The following is a 25,800-nucleotide window of genomic DNA, read 5'->3' as shown; positions in this document are numbered from 1 at the left end:
GAGAATCATCTCGATCAGTTTGGAAGCTCGCGTCCACGTAACCTTTTACAGCGAGTTCCTCCTCACCAGATCCGTATATTAGAAACATATCCTTAGTCCTTCTAAGGTATTTCAATATACTTTTAACAGCAATCCAATGACTGTTTCCTGGGTTGTTCTGGTATCTACTTGTCAAGCTTAGAACACATGACACATCCGGTCTAGTACATATCATTGCATACATGATAGACCCAATAGCAGATGCGTATGGGACTTTCTTCATTCTCTCTTGTTCATCTTTCGTGGCAGGACACTGAGATGAACTGAGAACGGTTCCCTTTTGAATAGGTACCAAACCTCTCTTAGAGTTTTCCATCTTGAACCTTTTCAAGATTTTATCAATGTATGTACTTTGACTTAAACCTATCAATCTCTTGGATCTATTCCTATAGATCCCTATCCCCAATATGTATTGTGCATCTCCAAGATCCTTAATGGAGAAGCAACTCTTTAGCCAAGTTTTGACTCCTTGCATTGTGGTAATATCATTCCCAAATAATAATATATCATCCACATATAGTACAAGGAATATGATAGTGCTCCCACTAGCTTTTTTATATACACAAGCTTCATCACCATTTTTAATGAAGCCAAATTTCTCGGCTTCCTCATTAAAACGATGATTCCACATTCTAGATGCTTGTTTCAATCCGTAGATTGACTTCTTTAACTTGCATACCCTTTTAGGATATTTTGGATCAACAAAACCTTCAGGCTGAACCATATAGACATCTTCCATAAGATATCCATTCAGGAAAGCGGTTTTGACATCCATTTGCCATATTTCATAGTCGTAGTGAGCAGCAATGGCAAATAATATCCTAATAGACTTTAGCATTGCCACTGGCGAGAAGGTTTCATCATAATCAACCCCTTGAGTTTGAGTGAAACCTTTTGCTACAAGTCTAGCTTTATATGTATCCAAGTTTCCATGTATGTCGGTTTTCTTCTTGAAAAGCCATTTGCAATCAACTAGCTTAGAGCTAGGAGGTTGCTCAACAAGTTCCCACACTTGGTTTTCATACATGGATTGCATCTCGGCGTTCATGGCATCCTGCCATTTATCTTTATCAATCCTTGATAAAGCATCTTCGTAGTTTGTCGGTTCATCCAAATCAACCGTATAGCAACCATCCACGAGAAACCCATATCTCTCAGGAGGATTGCTAATCCTACTAGATCTTCGAACGTCTTGTGTACCTTGATCATCCACTTGATCATTTTCAACAATTTCATGTTGAGTGCTAGTGTCAACCAATTGTGTATCATCTACTTGATCTTGAACCTCTTCAAGATCTATCTTCCTTTCACTATTTCCTTCCATTAGGAACTTAGTTTCAAGGAATTCCGCCTTCCGAGCAACAAATACATTCTGCTCGGATGGATCATAGAAATAGTATCCCATATCATCCTTGGGATATCCTATGAAGATACACTTCGTGGATCGAGCATTCAACTTATTAGGGACGTAACGCTTAGGATAAGCTTCACATCCCCACACCTTTAAGTATGATAGAGATGGAGGTTTACCAAACCACATCTCGTGAGGAGTTCGTTCCACTTTCTTGGTTGGGGCCATATTTAAAATACGAGCCGCGGAGCTTAGACAATAACCCCAAAATGATAGAGGTAACGAGCTTCTTGCCATCATAGATCGAACCATATCCATTAGGGTTCGGTTCCTCCTTTCGGAAACTCCATTAAGTTGGGGTGTTCCGGGTGGAGTAAGTTGTGAGATAATCCCACAACTCCTAAGATGATCTTGGAAGGCATCGCTTAGGTATTCACCTCCTCTATCGGTACGAAGTACCTTAATTGTCCTATTGAGTTGATTTTGTACTTCGTTTTGATATTCTTTGAATGCTTCAAACGTTTCGTCCTTGTGTCTTAATAAGTAGACATATCCTAAACGACTAAAGTCATCAATGAAAGTAACAAAGTATCTTTCACTATTCCTAGTCATGGGTTTAAAGGGTCCACATACATCCGAATGTATTAATCCCAATAAATCTTTAGCTCTTTCATAGGTCCCTTTGAAAGGTGCTTTAGTCATCTTGCCTTGTAAACAAGATTCACATACTTCAAACGAATCCATTTCATTTGATTTCAAAAGTCCATTCTTTTGAAGTGTATGCATTCGGTTCTTGTTTATGTGACCAAGGCGACAATGCCATAAGTAGGAATCACTCAAATCCCTTTTGAGTTTCTTGGTGCTTGTATGGTACATTGAGCTACTAGATAATGTGTCATCGTGAACCAATTCATAAATTCCATTTGAAGGTGAAGCCTTGAAATAGAATACATTATCTAAATAAAAGTGGATATCATCATTAACAAAATTAGGATTAAAACCACATTGTTTCAAACGGGAAACAGAAATAATGTTTCGACATAAGTCGGGTGCATACAAAACATCATTCAAAATAAGTTCCAAGCCACTTGGAAGTTTTAACACAAAGTCTCCTTGAGCTTTCACTTGCACTTTAGCTCCATTCCCCATGAAGAGACTTGATGTTCCCGTTTGCTTGTTACTTCTTTTGAACCCCTGCAAAGAATTGCAAATATGAGTTCCACATCCCGTGTCTAATACCCATGTATTAGAAGAAGCAATACTAAGCTCTATATATACCATATATATATTACCTGAGGTTTGCCCCGCATCCCTCTTCTCCTTCAACTCCTTAAGGTAGACCGGACAGTTTCGTTTCCAATGACCCATCTCACCGCAACCGAAACATGGGTCTTCCTTGGGGTTTGCCTTCTCGGCTACCTTTTGCTTCTTAGCCTTGTTCTTGGTTGGGGTAACCATCTTCCCCTTCCCTTTGCCTTGATGGGCGGGTCCTTTTCTCTTAGCCACTTTTGGCTTAGAGGTGTTACCTTTGGATCCACCTTGATCGATTGCTAACACGGGTAAAGCCCTTTTACCCATGCTAGTTTCCGCCGTTCTAAGCATACCGTGAAGCTCACCTATGCTCTTATCCATCCCATTCATATTGTAATTAATTACAAATTGATCAAACCTTTTTGATAGGGAGTTAAGGATAAGATCGGTGGCTAACTCATTTGATATGTTTAGGTTAAGTCGGTTAGCACGATCGATAAGGCTTTTCATCTTGAGTACATAAGATGAAACCGATTGGGTATCGTCCATACGACAAGCATGTAGCGCCCGAACCGTTTCGAATCGCTCGACTCGCGCTTGTTGAAGGAACATCTCCTTCAATTGCGTTATCATGTCGTATGCACTATGATGCTCGAAATCCTTTTGGAGTTCGGGTATCATAGTCCCAAGCATTAAGCATGAGACTTGAAGGGAGTCGTGGCAATACTTATCGTAAGAGGCCATTGCCTCCACATCATTCTCATCCGGTTGATCGGGAATGGGGTCCTCAAGCACATACATTTTATCCTCTTGTTTGAGGACAATCCGAAGATTGCGGAACCAATCCATAAAGTTGGTATGGTTGAGTTTGTCTTTCTCTAAGAGAGACCTTAATGATAGGTGGTTTAGGTTAAGTGGTGCGTTTGGAATGTTGTTGTTGTTATTGGCGGCCATCTACAAAATTAACAAAGTTCGTTTAAGTATCGATTTTAATTTAACATTCAATACCCTTTAAATCAAATTGAATTATTAAATTCTAGAATCCAACGGTAAACCAAATTTCGGTTAGGTGACCTTTATCCCGCAATTTGATTTAGCTAGGTAGTCAATAAATGACAATTGCAATCCATTTGCAACTTCTAGAGTATGGGATCATGCAATCCTTTTGCATGGCATATTTATCCCATCAACGCCTATTTGTTCTTCATGCTTCGGTGACCCTAAGTTCATGATTCCCAAATCAAGTCGTCCTACTTGTATAGACTTGTAAATTTAACATACATGGGGTTAGGTGACCTTTATCCCACAAGTATGCGAAATTTACCTTAATCATATTAGTTTGCTTATAATGGTTAGGTGACCTTTATCCCATCATGAGTTCCCTAATACTTTTAAGTGTCACACAATAGGATGGCGTTTAACTTGTTTACCTTGTTAGTGAAAGGGATTTTGAGTTTTCGTTAATTCTAGTTTGAGAAAACCTTTATACCATACACCAACATGCATTTAGTGCATGGTACTTATGAAAACCATTTTCATGTCTTGTAATTTAAACCAATTACATGATATAAACCATTTTATATATGATCCTTATCATGATCTTAATAACCGTTTATTAATGTCCTTTTAGCCATTTCAATTTAACCATTTTAAATTGTCGTTTTGCATGTGATTAATAACGTCTAATTTAACCAATTAAATTTTAGTTTTGTTTGTTGTTAACTTGTGTGATTAACTTGTAGCATACAAACATACAATCCACAATCATACAAGAAATTAAAACAACCACGCATGCAAAACAAAGATGTTCACAATCTAGCCATTTTGGTAGGCATTTGTTTAGCCGAAAACAAATGCCACCGGTTAAGGGGTTATAACACAAAGTTAGAGATTTCAAAATCTCCCACTCAATCTTGCATCCAAATGCTTCTTCATGTGTTCTTCAAGTCTTCATCATTTTACAAAATATATCCTAATACATTTTGTCTAGAAAATGAAAATACAACCTAATCTATTTTACATACCAAATATAAAATAAATTACATAACCAAATGAATAATTATTACAAACCAAATTGAATAAATTATTACAAACCAAATTGAATGAATACATCAATCAAACAAACATGCAACCATACACAAGGTCAAGGCTAAGATTGTGAACAACATGCAACCAAAATTTGAACCAAATAAAGAGCCCAAAACCCATTTTGGGACTCCTATAATTCGGCCCAAAATACACACCCACCCAAAACCATAAATTTTTGCATTTTACAATCATGCATGTACATAAAATGCAAAGTTATGGTGAGTTCAAAAACCATCTCGAAGCATATTTCAACAACTTCGGCTCTAGATACCATTGTTGGGATTTAACAAGTTCAAAATTACTTAAAACATTTTAAGAAACAAATTAAAGCGGAAGCATGTAAGTATTACCATTTTAAACTTGTATTTCTTTAACCATTTAAAGTTAAAACCCAATTTGGATCAAGTTATGAAATATGCTTACAAACTACAAGCAAGTAAAGTGTTTATACCTTTTCCAAGCTAGGTAGTGAGTGATGAAGATGATGATGATGAATGGAGCTCCAAAACTATGAAACCTCAAGTTGTTATACCCCAAACTTTGCACCAACACTTTGTACTTTGGTTAGGATTTTTAACACTTGAATTAAACTTGCAAAAACCAAAATTTTGAACCCCTTTGAGCTCCCTTAAGCCCACGGCAGCAGCAGCTGTATTTGGGAGTGTTTTGAGCAGAATTTTACAAGTATGTTTGCATGTGTGTGTTGTTTCAAGAGTCAAGATGCTAGTATATGGAAATGGGAAAGCATGGGTCAAGGAATCTAAGACTAGAGCATGTGTTTCTCATTCCCATGCCACTTCCACATTTGTGTTATAAAATAAGTTTTATAAAATAAAGGATTAGATTTTATAAAACTCTTTATAATACTTCCATATTTATATATTTGTTATGTACATATATTTTATAAAACCAAAACTTTATAAAATGTAACATAACAAAATAAATTATTTAACCTATAAATAATTTGAACTCTTGTTATATATAAATTAATCCATAATTTATATATACACATACACATCAAGTAATATTTCAGAAAACCATTTTTCTTGAAATTCAAGTGTCGCGTATTTGATCAATGAACCAATCGTTAAAATCAAAGACGAATAAGGTGTCGGTAAGTTTGTTATTGGGTATGACCCGACTTGGATCAAAACATATTAGCCACGTTAATTTAATATGTCTCTCGGGCATACGAAATACCTTCAGTCTTCTCCCAAAAACATTATCTACAAAAGCTACAACCTGCAGGGAGGAGATGGAGGGGAATTAGCACGAAGCTAAGTATACAGAACAGTTATACTAATCATGTCACAAAGAGCTAACACACAAACATCACCCAAGTGCCATCTACAGAGACTCTGGCGGCTCGGCCAAACCATTTACCACCAGCTGATTGGACTGGGGCTTACCAGAAGTTCCTCCACCACCGTATGTATATACATAATCCACACGTGACGGACGCGTCATTCTCATGTATATACACCACAATTGTCTAGGAAACCACATGAGGAACCCAACCCGCAGGTTGATCTCTCCTACCGAGGCAACCACACAATAGGGACGCACTGGGATCCAACAGACAAGCATCAACCAACATGCAGTCATACAACATACTAACTAACAAGCATGACAATCATAATATAACATGCTACTCTATACTATATTTCACAGTTAGTCCCACTCACCGATTACCAGCAAACGAGAAGGTGTTCAGCTATCTAGTCACTGAACCTTCTCTTTCTCCTTTTCTCGTCTAGGCCCTATTAAGGATGTTACAAATCTACCCCCCTTAAGAAGATTCCGTCCTCGGAATCTGGTCAAGGTCAAACAACTGGGGATAGCGCGCCCTCATTAACTCCTCTGTTTCCCACGTCAGGTTGGAACCTAAACTGTGTCGCCACTCTACTAACACCATTGGAATCAGCTTCCTTATTAACTTGGTGACTTTCTTGTCCACTATTCGAATGGGTTCTTCAACTAATTTCTTAGTCAAGTCGACTTTCAAATCCTTCAGCGGAAGAATCAAACTTTCATCATCTACTTTGCACTTTCTCAAATAGCACACATTAAACGTGTTATGAATTCCTGCTAACTCTGAAGGAAGATCCAAAACAACGGTCTGATCATTCAAAATCTCTGTGATCGGAAATGGCCCAATAAATCTCGGCGCTAGCTTACCACGTTTACCAAATCTAATTACTCCCTTCCATGGCGAAACTTTCAAATACACTCGATCCCCTACATTAAATGTCACCGGACGTCTGCGCGGATCAGCATACATCTTTTGTCAGTCTCTGGCTGCTTTTAACTTCTCTCGTGCAATTTCAACCTTTTCTGCAGTTATCTGAACAATTTCTGGACCTGCGAATTGTTTCTCACCTGCTTCTAACCAACATGTAGGAGTTCTGCACTTTCGACCATATAACATCTCATACGGCGGCATTCCAATACTCGAATGATACGAATTGTTGTAAGCAAACTCTATCAATGGAAGATGTGAATCCCAAGAACCACCATATTCTAAGACGCACGCTCTCAACATGTCTTCTAATGTCTGAATCGTTCATTCACTCTGACCGTCTGTCTGAGGATGATATGATGTACTAAGATTCACACGTGTACCCAAATTCTGTTGCAAACTGTTCCAGAAGTTCGATACAAACCTAGTATCTCTGTCGGAAACTATAGACAACGGCACACCATGTCGGCTAACGATTTCTTTTAAGTACAACTCTGCTAAATCACTCAACGAAGCTGTTTCACGAGTAGCTAAGAAGTGAGCACTCTTTGTTAAACGATCCACTATCACCCAGATCATGTCATGTCCTTTCTGGGTTCGGGGTAACTTGGTTACAAAATCCATAGTTATATGATCCCATTTCCACTGAGGAATTTCTAACTGTCGTAGAGACCCATACGGTTTCTGATGTTCTGCCTTAACTTGCGCATAAATATGACATTTCTCAACGAAACCTGCAACATCTGTCTTCATTGTAGGCCACCAATACAACGTTTTCAAGTCTTTGTACATCTTTGTACTACCTGGATGCACTGACAATCTCAATTTATGTGCTTCTGTAAGGATTAAATCTCTCAAATCTCCAAGCTTAGGCACCCAAATTCGGTCTTTATAGGTCTTTAATCCTCTAGAATCGTTGCATAAGTCAAATTTTCTCTTCTTCATTAGCTCAGTCTTTAGGTTTTCATCATTCAATGCTACTAACTGAACGGTTTTCAAACGATCGATCAAGTCTGAAACTATCTCAATTCTCATAAATCTAACATTTTCGACTGTTTTCTTGCGACTTAGAGCATCTGCAACCACATTTGCTTTACCCGGATGATATTTAATCTCACAATCATAGTCTTTAATCAATTCTAAGCCTCGAAGTTGACGCATATTTACTTTTTTCTGCGAAAAGATATATTGAAGACTCTGATGATCTGTATAAACTTCACAATGCGTACCATACAAATAATGTCTCCAAAGCTTCAAAGCAAACACAACTGCTGTTAACTCTAAATCATGAGTAGGGTAGTTTCATTCATGATTTTTCAACTGTCGTGAAGCATACGCTATAACTTTATTTCTTTGCATCAAAACACAACCCAGACCTGCGCGTGATGCATCACAATAAATCACAAAATCTTCTGTTCCCTCTGGTAAAGCTAAAACCGGCGCTTGACATAACAACTGTTTGAGAGTCTGAAAAGCCTTTTCTTGTTCATCAGTCCATCGATAGGCTACATCTTTTCTGGTTAACTTAGTCAATGGACCTGCTATTTTAGAAAAATCTTTAATAAACCGGCGGTAATAACCTGCTAAACCCAGAAAACTTTTGATTTCTGTCGGTGTTTTCGGTGAGTTCCAATTCATTACAGCTTCTATCTTTGACTGATCCACTTTAATACCCTGTTCACAAATCACATGACCCAGAAACTGTACTTCCCGCAGCTAAAATTCACATTTAGAGAACTTAGCGTACAACTGTTCTCGTTTAAGAAGTTCTAACACTATTCTCAGATGTTTAGCATGATCTTTCTCTGTTTTCGAATATATCAAGATATCATCTATGAAGACAATCAAAAACTTGTCGAGATACTGACGACACACCCTGTTCATTAAATCCATAAACACTGCTGGCGCGTTTGTTAACCCGAATGGCATAACTAAAAACTCATAATGACCATATCTAGTTCTAAACACTGTTTTCGGTATGTCTGTCTCTGCAACACGTACCTGATGATACCCTGAACGTAGATCAATCTTTGAAAAGTAGGAAGCACCCTGTAACTGATTGAATAAATCATCTATTCTTGGTATCGGATACTTATTCTTTATTGTTCTCTTATTCAAATCGCGGTAATATATACACATTTTAAGTGACCCATCTTTCTTTTTCACAAACAACACAGGAGCACCCCACGGTGAAGAACTTGGTCGGATAAGCCCCTTATCTAACAGTTCCTGAATCTGAAACATCATCTCTCGGATTTCTGACGGAGCTAATCTGTAAGGAGCTTTTGCGACTGGCGTAGCACCTGGAACCAAATCGATTTTATACTCTACTTCACGTACTGGAGGTAACCCTGGTAGATCATCTGGAAACACTTCTGGAAATTCTGACACAATAGGAATATCGGTCACCTGCTTCTTTTCTTTCTTAGCATCTATCACATATGCTAAGAACGTATCACACCCTTTCGATATCGCCTTCTGAGCTTTCATTAGGGAAACCATAGGAAAGTTAAATCCACTGCGCTCTCCCCTAGCTACTACTCGGGATCCGTCGGCCAAACGGAAAGAAATCATCTTCTTATCACACTTAATATTAGCCCTATTAGCTCTTAACCAATTCATGCCTATGACTATATCAAAGCTAGGTATATGCATCAACAAACAGGTTAAAGGGAAGGAATGGCCGTCAATCTCGATGGTAATTCCAGACACAGATGATGTGCATGGAACCCTCTTACCATCAGCTACTTCTATTCCCAAAGGCTCATCTAATATCCTAACAGGCAACTTCAACTTATCACAGAAGCCTAAGGACATAAAAGATCGATTCGCTCCTGAATCAAACAACACACGAGCTGGCAAGGAGTTAACCAAGAACATACCAGTAATGACGTCATCGGTAGCGGTTGCAGCATCTACCGTCATCTGAAACGCCCTCGCCTCTGCTGTTGGAGGATTCTTTCTCTTCTGCCCGGCAGTAGAAGCAGAAGATCCCCCAGAAGTTACCGACCTCGCCCCTGACCCTGCCCCAGAACCGGATCTTGACGCAGATGGACAATCCGACGATCTATGACCTTCCTGATGGCAACTCCAACAAACATAGGATTTAAAAGAACAAGCTGTTGCTTCATGACCTAGCACCCCACATTTTAGACATCTTCGAGTCATCGGAGAACACGGACCGGCATGAGTGGATTTACAAGAATTACACCAAACAGACTGACTAGAACCTGATCCGCTCATACCAGACTTACTCTTCTGTTTAAACCCACCAGACTTCTTACCACGAAAACCTGACTGCTTACTTGACTGTTGAGTGGATTGACCACCAGTTTGACTTTCTGATTTTCCCCCAAAAGATCCACTTTTTGAACTTTCTCTTTTCACTGCCATTATATCACCTTCAGTAACCTTAGCCATCTCATGAGTCTGCACCAAGGTTGTTGCAAATCTCGCAACAGTTCTGTATTCCGGCTTAATCACCCGCATGACAATGCTGAATCTTATCTTTCTCAGTCGGTACCTACTGTTGGACAAACCTTAGCTTCGATGTAAAATCTCTGAAAACTTCATCAATCGTCATACTTTCTGTCATCTTCATACCCAGAAATTCAGTTTTCAACCTTTCCATCTCATACTCAGAACAATACTGCTCACGAACCTTAGCAGCAAATTGTTCCCATGTAATTTGACTGATCTGTTCCCTAGGCAAATAAGCTGTGATAGAATCCCACCACTCCATCGCTTCACCCTTGAGAAGCCTACTAGCAAATAACACCATAGATTCAGGTTCACAAAAACACGCTTCTAGTGCTCTCTCCACTTCTCTTAACCGATTAAGTGTCACTGTAGGGTTTGTGTGACCGCTGTACTCAGGGGGTCGGCAATCAAGAAACTGTTTATAGGTACACTTCTTTTTCGTTTCGGGAACTTGAAAGGGGTACACCATTTGGTTTGGAAATGCCTGGTTAAACGGAAATGGCATTTGGATATTTTGGTAGGTATTTCATGGAAACTGTGACTGGGAACTGCCACCAGCTTGGTTATAATAGTTTGGAGGAACAGTCGTGTTTAAAGCAGTAGTATTAGGGTTCCATCTTGCCCTTTCTTCTTCCAGTTCTTTGATTTTCTCTTGAGCTTCTAATAATCGGCTTTGAAGATTTATAACTTCTTGTGAGGTTTCCTCTTCCGATGATACATGCCCATCTTCATCAGGGGCTCGAAAGGTTCCAGTTTCGGGGGCGGTGGGGCCAGTAGCATTAGCTTCATTATCTGCCATTACTGCACTACCACAACACTCACACTAAAGCTTAGTATAAACTCGGTTAGTACTATCAACTAACACATAACCTGTCCTAGTACTCACTTAACCCATCCCCGACATGTTATGTTTGACATGACTTTACTAAGTTTGGGAACATGACATTCAGATCACAATGCACATGCTGCCAAACTCAGCTCTGATACCAACTTGTGACACCGCTGATTTTTTTTTTCTTTTTTTAAACGTGGCGGAAACATTAGTATTAATTAAACCATTACCATAATATAAACATATTTAATTACATATCTAGTGTCACATAACATTACATCCAAATTTAGTTTTAACAGAAAAGACACATCAGAGTTTCTTCATAGTCAAACATAACATCTGCATGCCCCGTCTTCTCCCAAAAACATTATCTACAAAAGCTACAACCTGCAGGGAGGAGATGGAGGGGAATTAGCACGAAGCTAAGTGAGTACGACTAACCACAGGCAATAGTATACAGAACAGTTATACTAATCATGTCACAAAGAGCTAACACACAAACATCACCCAAGTGCCGTCTACTGATGTCGTAGGGGGTGTATACAAAATAGTATTATTTTTAGTGCGAAATACTATTAAATATGCTACAATTTTACACAAGTTATTTATTTATTTATCGAGTGGATATACTTAAACCTTGCTACAACACTTATAGGCAGTGTACCTAATCGTATTATAGTATAGTTTTTAGTAAGTCCGGTTCGTTCCACAGGGAGCTCGTGAAGTTTAACACTATATTTTTTTACACACAATATTCGTAAAAATACAAAAATATATATATGTACTAATAGTATTATTATTATAAAAGGGGTGTTTTTTACCGTTTAATGACCGGTTTGTCGATTTTTAAAACTTAAAACACAATTAAAACCTAATGTAAAATATAAAAATAACTAAAACTTAATTTAAAGAGTAAAGTAAATGACGATAATTTAAATGACGGAAATTAAAGTGTGAAAATTAAAAGTGCGATTAAATATGAAATAAAAGGGATTATGCTTATTTAAACTTCCATAATCATGATGTTCGGCGTGTTAATTTTAGTTTTAGTCCGATGGGTTAATTGTCCTTTGTCCTGGATTATTCAAGATGTCCATACGGTTTTGTCCATAATGGTCCAACGGGCATAATTATAAGTGCGAAGTTCTTCGTCAAATAGTCCTTATGTCCGAAGTCAAATATTCCAACTAATTGGGGATTTAAACTGTAACAAGGTCTTAATTCTTTGTTTAATGAATACACCAGGTTATCGACTGCGTGTATTCCAAGGTTTTAATACTTTGTTAATAATTACACCCAAGTTTCCTTAAATGTAATCCACCCCTGTTTTAACAAGTCTAGTGACCAATAATTCACCCCCCGTGTCCGGTCAAATGAACAATAATATGTACTTATAAATATCCCGCCCACCGTATCCGATTAGGCGTATATGGATATTTATAGATACACAAAATTATAACCTTTATATAAAATTAACGAGGTATCGTTAATTAAATATAAAGCCCATTAAAAGCCCATAGTCTAATTTCCACAAGTGTCGTTCTTTTGTCCAAACCCCAATTATGGTCCAAAGCCCAATTACCCCAATTTTAGTATTTAGCCTTACATCACGATTACTTCGGTATTAAATAAACATAATAACGGCTTAGCTACTAGACATTAATGTAAAAAGGTTGAACATAACTTACAATGATTAATAAAAGCGTAGCGTTACACGGACAGAATTTCGACTTACAAACTTAGAACATTCGCTAACATACCCTTATTATTATTAACTTAAATTAAAATTAAAATTAAAATTAATATTTATATATATTACGTTGAGAGTAAGAAGAGAAAAAGGTGTAGATTAATCGAACGAATACATAGCCTTTTATAGGCGAATTCTGAAATTGAATTTTCATTTAGGACCCCTGAACTATGCTCAATTAACAACTTTTTATTATTTAATATTATTCTTATTATGAATTATTTAAATATTATATTTTATTCTTGTGCATAGTTGACTCGTAATTTTTACACCATTACGTCGAGCGTTGAGAGTTGGTTCATGCCTCGGTTCCGGATTTTCGAACGTCCTTTCGTACTATTTTATATCGTGTACTTTGTGTTTTGCGTCTTGTACTCTTGTCATTTTTAGACGTTCTTCATCAATAATTTGAACCTTTTTGATTGTATCTTGTACTTTTTAGCTTTTTGGACCTTTGTGTCTTCAATTCGTCGTTTTCGCCTTTTATCTTCGCACTTATTTAAAATAAACGAATATTACTTGAAAATGGAACAATTGCAACTAAAATCTTGTCTTTCTTGGGGGATAATGCTATAAAATATATGTTCCTTTTTAGCCTTATCAATATTCCCACACTTAAGCGTTGCTTGTCCTCAAGCAATATAGTCTTGAAAAACACTTGAATCACTTCTTTATTCCTCACACTTTGTACATCAGTGACTTCAATACGGCGGTATGAACAATGGTAGTAACGATGTGGTTAAAGGTGGGTGTGTCTTTTATAGTTGCCTCGGGTTTAGGTCAACGACACTGGCAATCAAATAGCCGATTTACTTTCGATTTCCAAAGCAAAATGCACATTTGAAAGGCGGTTTACAGTCCCACATGACTATAAAAATTTAGATCCTTTAAGGAAATTGGATCTTTATGAAAACATTTGATCTTTTGAAAATTCAAGCTAGATTTTACCCTAGACAAGTTTTCTGATTTGATCCATCATTGGTGTTTGCAAAATATATTTGTGGATCAATATTTTGGCTAAAACTTTTAGGCTCGTGTAATCCACTGCTATCCCTGTATCGGAAAGCACACATCCAGTTTACTTGTTCCGTATATTACCTTTCGGTAAACTACCGTCCGGTTGTAAAGGAAAGCGATGAACAAGAAACTGTTAAGGCAATGTCCCGTGACATGCAGATGATTATGGTCTTTTTAACGTGTCGGATGCTAGAACTATCCTTGGTATGAGCGATAGTAAAGATCATCCTATGATTTTTCGGTCTGGCACAAGGTCCTGTCTCCGACCATGCTATGCAACCACCGTTCTTACGGTTGACACCCGTTTTGGTTCAGGTGACCTAATGAATTCTCGGTGAATTCCTAGGATTTTACGTTCAATGGTAATGAACGCATTGAAAATGGGTTTTCAGAAAACAAATCGGTTTTAATTTTGATCAAAATATTTTCTCGTTCAAGCTCGAGTTTAGATATCATCGAATTCCATGAGTTTGAATTCTCAATCTTTAAGGTCAATCTCAAGGATTGAGTAATATCAGGCTTAAAAGCTGATTTTTAATCTTTAAGGAGATTATCCTTTTCTGGGGATCTGATTCATTAGTCTTATCAAGCTAATTTGCACGGTGCCCCCCCATTGTACGAGATAAATCCTTCTCATGGCTAGGATAAATCTGACCACCTGGCGACCCTGTTTGATGCTGAGGTCCGTGGATTTCCAGCCGATTTTAGTGATGACTTTTCTAGATTTTTCGTCAACCTACAGCTGGTCTGGACGATAACTTCATGACCTAAATCAAGAAGCGCGTGTCTTTTTCGGAAGACTTCACTTCCTTCAAATGATGGAATTGATTCATCATGTAGATCCATCTCTTCTTCAATAGTTTCAGCGGGTAAAACAGTTGATTATCGTCCAAAACAAAAGTATTTTCAATTGTTTGTACAAAAATATGTGATATATTTTGAATAACTTGGTAAAAAGTTCCCACACTTGGTTTTTATTTATATTTTTCTTTGCCTTTTTCTCCTCTATTACATTCTTAAATGAATTCTAACATTTTGGTTGTTTCTCAATTTATGTCCTTTCCGAGGTAACGATAATTTTGGCTCAATGACCTAGTTTTAATCGTTCATAAATATGTATAAACATGATTTTGAATCCATTTTGTTGAAAATTTTGAAAAATTTACTAGAAGTGGGTAGTCAGTATATAAGACTAGGGCTGTTCCTTGTTATCGGAGAGCACTAGATTCTAATACAACTACTGCGTTACTAGTATTTTTAATGGTAACCAAGTGTTTAAATCAAAAATTTTAAAATCCGAAAGAATTTAACCCCTTCCCACACTTAAGATCTTGCAATGCCCTCATTTGCAAGAAATCAGTAACAATTTAAATTATTGAGGGTGATTAGCATAGAAAAGTGACTAAATTTTACCAAAACTTTCAAACATATTGGCGTTTGTTTGTTTTGAATGATAAATGGTGCACTTCATTTGTTCATTCCGTCTGTTGTTACATCACATATGTTTTTCATCTTGTTGTCAAAATTACTTGCTTTTGCTGAACTTAATGCCAGTCTTTGAAAATGCGTTGTTTTACCATGTCTTGTAAGATAAACTACAAACAAATATATACATACTATTTTTTTATATAAAACCTTTAACTTATAAAACAAATATTAATTAATTTTAAAATTTTGTTTCTTTTAAGAATGAGGGCGTTTCGGAACGATGCCCTAGTCCGTCCCTCGACAAAATTTTAAAATTTGTCTTTTTCAAGCAATTGTTTTAAAAGCTTAGATTTTTGGGTTTTTTAATTTTTTAATTTTTTTTTTTTGCATACTTTAAATCAATAAGATTAAAACTAGTGAAAATAAAAATTCTCGTCCCGCCCTCGGGTAAAGCAATTTCGACTCAACGGTCTAGTTTTCAACTCACGACGAATTTTAAAAATCATATTTTTAACTTAATGAGATAAAGTAAATTTTTGTTTTTAAATTCACACAACTTAAATTTAAAATGCATAAAATTAAAAATTCATATTTTAAAAATAAAAAATGCAATATATCATTGATATTTTTAAACTTATATTAATTTAATAAACTTATATTGAATATTAATTTATAAAATATTTAAAAACTTAAAGATATTTATATTATAAGATTTAAAATATTAAATATATATAAAATTTTTGGTCTTTTGTCCCACTTTAATCAATCAAATATTATCAAAAATATACGCCCCTCTTTTGGGTAAAGTAATTTTGGCTATTTTACCTAGTTTTACTCCTGACGAATTTCTGAAATATTTTGGGTTAATTGATTAAAGATATTTATACCTTATGAATAAACGGTAAATTTCGCTGTGATGTAATAAATTTTTGTATGATATCAATAATTTCGGCTTATGCCTAATTTTATTGAATATCAATTTAATACTTTATAGCGAACGATTCAGCGTTTATTTTCAAAAGGTTAAAAGCAGTAAAAATAAAAATAAAAACTGTACATACTTACCTGATAGATGGAATTCTTAGTGACCTGCTTTAGATGACTCATAGGAGAGTCTTTCGATTTCGTTTTCCATTGCTACATAAGCGTATCCACGAGCGTTTAGTAACTTTTCTTCTGAACATACGTACGGTCCTTCTCTGCATAGAGTAACGAACTCGGTATTGGAATGTGTTTGGTTATTCGAACATTTCCCTTCATGTGACCATTTTCCGCATTTATAACACTTTTCAAGGTGTCGTGCTCTTCTTTTTGCTGCGGATTTTGATTTTCCTTTTCCAAAATGCATCTTATTATGATTGTTCCTAAGTTCTTTTCTTTCTATGTCCATTCTTCCTCTTATTAAGGATACCAGTTCACTCGGGAGTTCGTCATTATTACGTTTAGTAATCATAGCGTGTAGCAGTAAACCATGGTTCAGATCAAAGGAATTCTTCATCTTGTAAAACCTAAAAAAAAAATAAAAATTCAGAATGGGGGGAGAAGACTAGTTCTTTAGGGTCTGCTAGGGAAAGACCAATCGGGTTCCATTTTCGAAAAGTATACGAAAACAGACAATCTAACTCTAACAAATATTCATATTATCCTTAAAAAGACTCGATTCTCCCCACACTTAGTTAGCCGTGGTATCGAAATTGTGATTAACTTCATTATCAACTTCCATCGGATCATGTATGTAATGTTTAACTCTGTGGCCATTAACCTTAAATTCAACTCCATTTGAATCTATTAACTCTACTGTTCCGTATGGGAAAACTCTTTTAACTGTGAATGGTCCAGACCATCTTGATTTCAATTTTCCAGGAAATAGCTTGAATCGTGAATTGAAAAGAAGAACTCGGTCTCCTTCTTTAAAATCTTTTGAACTTCTGATTCTTTTATCATGCCATTTCTTCGTTCTTTCTTTATAGATTAACGAATTTTCATAAGCTTCATTCCTTAATTCTTCTAATTCGTTAAGTTGACTTAGTCGTAAACGTCCGGCTTCATGTAAATCAAGATTACATGTCTTCAAAGCCCAAAATGCTTTGTGCTCAATTTCTACTGGAAGATGACATGCTTTTCCGTAAACAAGTTTAAAAGGTGTGGTTCCAATTGGAGTTTTATAGGCTGTTCTAAAAGCCCAGAGTGCATCTTCCAATTTCATGGACCATTCCTTCGGATTTGATCCTACGGTTTTCTCTAGAATTCTTTTTAATGCTCGGTTGGTATTTTCAACTTGTCCACTTGTTTGTGGATGATAAGCAGTTGAGATTTTATGAGTTACTCCATAACGTTTGAGAACTTTCTCAAGTTGATTATTACAGAAATGATTTCCCCGATCACTTATTAAAGCTTTCGGTGCTCCAAACCTTGCAAAAAGACGTTTTAAAAAACTGACTACAACTCGTGCATCGTTAGTTGGGAGAGCTTGTGCTTCCGCCCATTTAGATACATAATCAATGGCAACGAGAATGTAGCGATTATTATGAGATTTTGGAAATGGACCCATAAAGTCAATACCCCAAATGTCAAATACTTCACATACTTGAATGACATTTTGTGGCATTTCATCACGTTGACTTATTTTTCCGGCCCTTTGACATGCATCACATGATTTACAAAGAAGGTGTGCCTCTTTGAAAATTGTAGGCCAATAGAATCCAGCATCGTAAACTTTTCTTGCTGTGAGTTGAGGCCCATAATGCCCTCCTGTTGGTCCTGTGTGACAATGGTTTAAGATTTGATTGGCTTCTTCTCCGAATACGCATCGGCGTATTATTCCATCGGGACATCTTTTGAACAAATGTGGATCTTCCCAGAAATAGTGTTTTATATCACTAAAGAATTTCTTTCGTTTTTGGTACGACAACCCTTTTTCAAGGAATCCACATACTAGATAGTTTGCAAAGTCAGCAAACCATGGAATTTCACTATAATCTATCTTCAATAGATATTCATCAGGAAAGTTATCTTGTATGGCCGATTCATTTAGAACTTCTAAATCGGGATTTTCAAGACGAGAAAGATGATCGGCTGCGAGATTTTCTGCTCCCTTTTTGTCTCTGATTTCAATATCGAATTCTTGTAAAAGTAAGATCCAACGAATTAATCGTGGTTTGGCATCTTGTTTCGAAAATAGGTATCTAAGAGCAGAATGATCGGTATAGACTATTGTTTTAGATAGAACGAGATATGAACGAAATTTGTCAAAAGCAAAGACAATAGCAAGGAGTTCTTTTTCAGTAGTTGTGTAATTCGTCTGTGCTCCTTGTAATATCTTACTAGCGTAATAAATAGGTTGAAATCGTTTTTCAATCCTTTGTCCTAAAACAGCTCCCATTGCAAAATCACTTGCATCGCACATGAGTTCAAATGGTAGATTCCAGTTTGGCGTTATCATGATCGGCGCATTAGTGAGTTTCTCTTTAAGAATATTAAAAGATTTGATGCATTCATCCGAAAAGATGAATGGAGCATCCTTCTCTAGGAGTTTATTCAAAGGAGTGGCAATTTTAGAAAAATCTTTTATAAAACGTCGGTAAAAACCGGCATGCCCTAGAAAACTCCTAACTCCTCTAACATTGGTGGGATGTGGAAGTTTAGCAATTACATCTACTTTAGCTCTATCCACTTCAATTCCTTTCTTTGAAATTTTATGACCAAGAACGATGCCTTCTTTAACCATGAAATGGCATTTCTCCCAATTAAGAACTAGATTTGATTGCTCGCATCTAATAAGCATTCGTTCAAGATTAACTAGACATGATTCAAAAGTATCACCGAAGACTGAAAAGTCATCCATGAAAACTTCCATGCATTCTTCTATCATGTCGTGAAAAATCGCCATCATGCACCTTTGAAAGGTTGCAGGGGCGTTGCAAAGTCCAAATGGCATTCGTTTGTAAGCAAAAGTACCATAAGGGCACGTGAAAGTGGTTTTCTCTTGATCTTCGGGTGCTATTGGAATTTGAAAGTATCCGGAAAAACCATCTAGAAAACAATAGTAACTGTTTCCGGCTAACCTTTCCAACATTTGATCAATGAAAGGTAATGGAAAGTGATCTTTTCTGGTGGCGTCATTTAATTTTCTATAATCAATACAAACACGCCATCCTGTTACAGTCCTAGTAGGAATAAGCTCATCTTTTTCATTTGTGATGACAGTCATGCCACCCTTCTTCGGTACGCATTGAACTGGGCTTACCCATGGACTATCAGAAATTGGATAAATTAAACCTGCATCTAGCAGTTTAATTATTTCCTTCTTAACAACATCTTGCATATTAGGATTTAGTCTTCGTTGGCGTTGCACATACGTTTTATGACCTTCTTCCATAAGGATTTTATGAGTGCAATACGAAGGACTTATACCTTTGATGTCATGAATCTTCCATGCAATAGCTGGTTTATGAGCTTTAAGCACAGAAATGAGTCGAGATTTTTCATCATTTGTGAGAGAAGACGATATTATTACAGGTAATTCAGATTCACCATGTAAATAAGCGTATTCCAAATGGGTTGGAAGTGGCTTTAACTCTAATATCAGTGGTTCTTCTATTGATGATTTGTATCGATATCGGTCTTCCTTTTTTAACATTTGAAGTTCTTCTGTTGTTGGTTCATATCCATTATCCATAAGTGTAGCTAACATTTCAGCTTCATCTATTGGTTCAGTTCCTTCTCCTACAGAACATTCTCCCGTTCCTTGTAATTCTGGAAATTCTTCTAACAATTCAGCATATGAATCTATAGTTTGAATATAATAACATGTATCATCTGCAGATTGCGGTTGTTGCATGGCTCTATCCACTGAAAAGGTAACACTCTCGTCCTCTATACTTAGGGTCAGTTTCTTATTGAACACGTCTATTATTGCTTTAGCCGTGTTTAAAAATGGTCTTCCTAATATGAGAGGTACTCGAGAATCTTCTTCCATATCCAGAATAACAAAATCTACTGGAAATACTAAATTACCAACTTTAACTAGCATGTTCTCCATTATCCCTCTAGGATATTTTACTGATCGATCGGCTAGTTGTATACTTATTCTTGTTGGTTTCAATTCTCCAAGGTCTAGTTTAGCGTATAGTGAATACGGCATTAAATTTATACTAGCACCTAAGTCTGCCAATGCTTCTATTGAACTAAGACTACCCAGAAAACATGGAATTGTGAAACTTCCTGGATCAGAGTGTTTTTCGGGTATCTTATTCAACAGCACTGCTGAACAATTTGCATTCATAGTGACAGCCGAGAGTTCTTCCATTTTCTTTCTATTTGTGATTAGATCTTTCAAAAATTTAGCATACCTTGGCATTCCTGAAATTACATCAATAAAAGGAAGATTTACATTTATTTGTTTAAACATATCCAAAAATTTGGATTGCTCGGCTTCAAGTCTTTCTTTTCTCATTTTACTCGGGTAAGGAAGCGGTGGTTGGTATGGTTTAACATAAGGTTTAGCCTTAAGCGTGTTATCTTCATTAACCTTTTCAACTACCGGTTCTTTTTCCTTTTCTTGCTCAGATTGTGGTTCTTGTGGAGTTGGAATAGAATCATCTGAAACTACAGGTATTTCAGGTGGTTTAAGGGTAATACCACTTCTCGTGGTAATGGCTTTAGCTGTTTCATTCCGGGGGTTAGCATTTGTATCGCTCGGTAAACTTTCCGGTTTTCTTTCACCTATCAACCTTGCTAGGTTGCTCACTTCTTGTTCCAAATTTTGAATCGAAGCTTGTTGATTCCTAAATGCTTGAGCATTTTGTTCATTGGTTTGTTTTTGTGATGTGAAAAACTGCGTTTGAGACTCAACTAGCTTTGATATCATATCTTCTAAATTTGGCTTTTTCTCGTCGGTTTGTGGTGGTTTGATTGGAAAGATAGGTCTTTGCTGATTGTAAGTATTGTTGGATACTTGTTGATTGCTAGGACCTTGTTGGTTGTTGTATGGAACATTTCGGTTATAGTTCTGGTTTTGATTGTAGTTAGGTCTTGGCGGTTGATAATTATTCTGATAATTATTTCCAAGCCTTTGATTCATGTATGAAACATTCTCTCTTTGTTCCATTGTTTGTTCAATACTGAGACAATCTTTTGTCAAATGTGGTCCTCCACACTGCTCACAACTAATTCGTATAGCGTGAATATCTTTAGTCATCTTTTCCATTCGTCTCTCGAAAGCATCTATCTTTGCGGAAATGGAATCTAAGTCATGGCTAGAATCGGCTCTAGCTGCTTTAGATGATCTAACGATATCTTTTTCTTGGTGCCACTCATGTGAGTGGGAAGCAGTGTTATCAATGATTTTATAAGCTTCGGTTGCGGTTTTCTTCATTATGGAACCACCGGCTGCTATGTCAATGTCTTTCCTTGTAGTGATGTCACAACCTTGGTAGAATATTTGCACTATTTGATAAGTGTCTAAACCATGTTGCGGACATCCTCTTAACAACTTTCCAAATCTTGTCCACGCCTCATATAGAGTTTCATTTGGCTTTTGTGTGAACGTAACAATTTCTCCTTGAAGTCTTACGGCTTTGGATGCCGGAAAGAATTGTTTAAGAAATTTTTCAACTAAAACGTCCCATGTGTCAATCGCCCCTTCAGGTAACGATTCCAACCAATCTTTGGCTTCTCCCTTTAAAGTCCAGGGAAATAACATGAGATAGATTTGTTCGTCTTCCACTTCTCGGATTTTGAATAGTGTACAAATTCTATTGAACGTACGAAGATGTTCGTTCGGATCTTCATTCGGCGCACCACTGAATTGGCATTGGTTAGTCACCATATGTAGAATTTGTCCTTTGATTTCATAATCTGGCGCATTAACGTTTGGTTGAGTAATTGCATGACCTTGGCCAGTACGTTTAGCTCTCATTCGGTCTTCCATACTTAGAGGTTCTAGATTTTCCATGATTGGAAGTGTTGTATCCGAATCACTAGAGGTTTCTGATTTAATGGTTTCTTCCTCAACAATCTCTGTTTGAATGATTGGAGGTACCGGAGGAATGATTAGTGGATCAGGGTCTCGGAATTGTCCCTGAGTATTCTCCGGATTCTCAATTGTGAGGTTGGTTTCAAAAACTGGATTATCGGAAATTTGAGTTTGAGTATTTGGTCGACTTGATGACGAGTCTAAAGAAAAATCAACAGCGGCTATATTTGCTAAATGTCTTGATCGAGTTACAGGTGGTGAACGTATGACCGGCGGCGAACGTCTTGCTCTGTGCATTCACAGAATATCCTATTAGTTATAAAATAATAAGAAAAACTTATATAAGCTATCCAATTAATAGACTTTTCTGATTTTTGCCCACGTTTCGAATAGCCAAAAGATGCAGCAGAGGGGCAGGATTCGTTTGGTCTCAATATAATTGAGGACTGTTTGGCTCCAACAACCCGTTCCACGTACAAATCCAACTATTACTACGAACCAGAAAAATGTCAACGTCTATTAATTTAACCACTTAGATAATTTTTCTTTCCGTTTAAGAAATATTAGATAAGAAGTAGATAAAAGTCTATGTCCTATAACTAGAATGACGAGAAATAAGGAAGAAATAGATTGCGCGTCGAAAAGTGTCGAAAAATAAAAAGACGAAGAGCGGCTTAAAAGACTTTAAAACACACGACTAATCGATCCTTATTACTACCACTATCTTAAAATTAAAATTACAAATTGAGAGTACAATTTGGAATTGTAATTGATACATCGGTAAAAGGCGTCGAAAAAATAAATAAGAAAATAGCACGAAAAATGGCGTCGCAAAATTTTAAGGCACCTAAACTTAGTCTAAGGAATAAGCACTTAAGGGATTTTACGGCAAAGCCTAAAAATCTAGAAGTATAAAAATGACTACGACAAAAACTAAGCTTAAAATTAAAAGTTGCGACTATAGTCTAAAAATCTAAAGGTAAAAAAAAAAACTTAAACTAAATATATATATATATATATATATATATATATATATATAAATTTTTATTTTTTATTTTTAGTAACGTATGGAGTATTAGAAATAACAAACTTGTAGCTTAATTTTCAACTTATTAAACAAATATACAACAACCTAACTATTTTGAGCCATCACATGGAACCTTAAAGTAAAAGATCAAAAAAAAAAAATAATTAATTAATCGGTGTATATTATGGGTATACTATGTTATCTTGTAAATGTAAAAAAATATAGTTAATATGTAATTATTTTAGTTGACCGGTATATTAAGTAAAAATGTTGGACTATATTAAAAATATATACTTCCTAATGGTTATGGAGTATCTTTTATTTAAGATAATTAATTAATTGATTTCATTAAAATTATTGTTATCATATACTCGTAAATAAAAGAGTGAAGTGATGGGATGAGATGGGATTTAAAGGTAGTGTATGAAGAGATGACAGGCTATAGAAAAGCTACGGAGGGTGTTCCAGTAGTCGGACCCTACTACTTTAATAATTGAATTCCAAGTTTAACAAGAGAGCACCAAAGTAATAACAACAAATTGGGTTTTTCTTTTACCTAAAAACAATTAAATTTAAGCGATGCTCTCTGGAGATACAAGAGGGTGCTCGACCCGGTTTTTTTTTTTTTTTTTCAAAATATATCTTAAAATAAGGTAACTAGTTGTCTACACGGGCGGAGCCAATGTGGTGCAACCGGGGTCACCCGCCCCCAGTGCTTAGAATCTGTTTATATGTATTTATGTATGAGTTTAATATAATTAAAAATGGATGTAGCATATAGTCACAATAATAAGTTGAAGCATTTTAATGGAATAAGCGAAGGTTGCAAGTTATTGCGGAGAAGAAAAAAAACTAGGTCCCACTTATATCTAACAAATTTCACATGATCCCTTTGTTTTAACTGCAATATCCACTTTTAGCCCTAAACTTTATAAAATATTAATTTAACTCCTTTGAAAGATATGAAAACTCAGTTTATTATTAACTAACATATATTTAAAACGTAAAAAAAAAATGTTTTTATATATACACACACTATGTATAATACGGCCAGATACAGCTAAAATTGAAATTATAATGAGAAAATGTTAAATATAAGTTTTTAAGCTATTTTATTATTTATTGATTTTGAATATTGATATCGATGTAGTTCAAATGCTCAACTAGTGTTTGAAGAATCTTTTTTTACTACTATGAATCATAACTTTTTTGAAGAAAAAAAAAATTACGCCCCCGGTAAAATAAAATTTTGGATCCGCCACTGGTTGTCTAGATTCCTTTTTTTTTATATAGCGTTTCGCTTCGGCGATCCCCGGCAGCGGCGCCAAAAATACTTGATGTCGTAGGGGGTGTATACAAAATAGTATTATTTTTAGTGCGAAATACTATTAAATATGCTACAATTTTACACAAGTTATTTATTTATTTATCGAGTGGATATACTTAAACCTTGCTACAACACTTATAGGCAGTGTACCTAATCGTATTATAGTATAGTTTTTAGTAAGTCCGGTTCGTTTCACAGGGAGCTCGTGAAGTTTAACACTATATTTTTTTACACACAATATTCGTAAAAATACAAAAATATATATATGTACTAATAGTATTATTATTATAAAAGGGGTGTTTTTTACCGTTTAATGACCGGTTTGTCGATTTTTAAAACTTAAAACACAATTAAAACCTAATGTAAAATATAAAAATAACTAAAACTTAATTTAAAGAGTAAAGTAAATGACGATAATTTAAATGACGGAAATTAAAGTGCGAAAATTAAAAGTGCGATTAAATATGAAATAAAAGGGATTATGCTTATTTAAACTTCCATAATCATGATGTTCGGCGTGTTAATTTTAGTTTTAGTCCGATGGGTTAATTGTCCTTTGTCCTGGATTATTCAAGATGTCCATACGGTTTTGTCCATAATGGTCCAACGGGCATAATTATAAGTGCGAAGTTCTTCGTCAAATAGTCCTTATGTCCGAAGTCAAATATTCCAACTAATTGGGGATTTAAACTGTAACAAGGTCTTAATTCTTTGTTTAATGAATACACCAGGTTATCGACTGCGTGTATTCCAAGGTTTTAATACTTTGTTAATAATTACACCCAAGTTTCCTTAAATGTAATCCACCCCTGTTTTAACAAGTCTAGTGACCAATAATTCACCCCCCGTGTCCGGTCAAATGAACAATAATATGTACTTATAAATATCCCGCCCACCGTATCCGATTAGGCGTATATGGATATTTATAGATACACAAAATTATAACCTTTATATAAAATTAACGAGGTATCGTTAATTAAATATAAAGCCCATAG

The sequence above is a fragment of the Rutidosis leptorrhynchoides genome, chromosome 11 (assembly GCF_046630445.1).
Source record: "Rutidosis leptorrhynchoides isolate AG116_Rl617_1_P2 chromosome 11, CSIRO_AGI_Rlap_v1, whole genome shotgun sequence".
NCBI lineage: Eukaryota > Viridiplantae > Streptophyta > Magnoliopsida > Asterales > Asteraceae > Rutidosis > Rutidosis leptorrhynchoides.
This window is presented reverse-complemented; position numbering follows the sequence as displayed.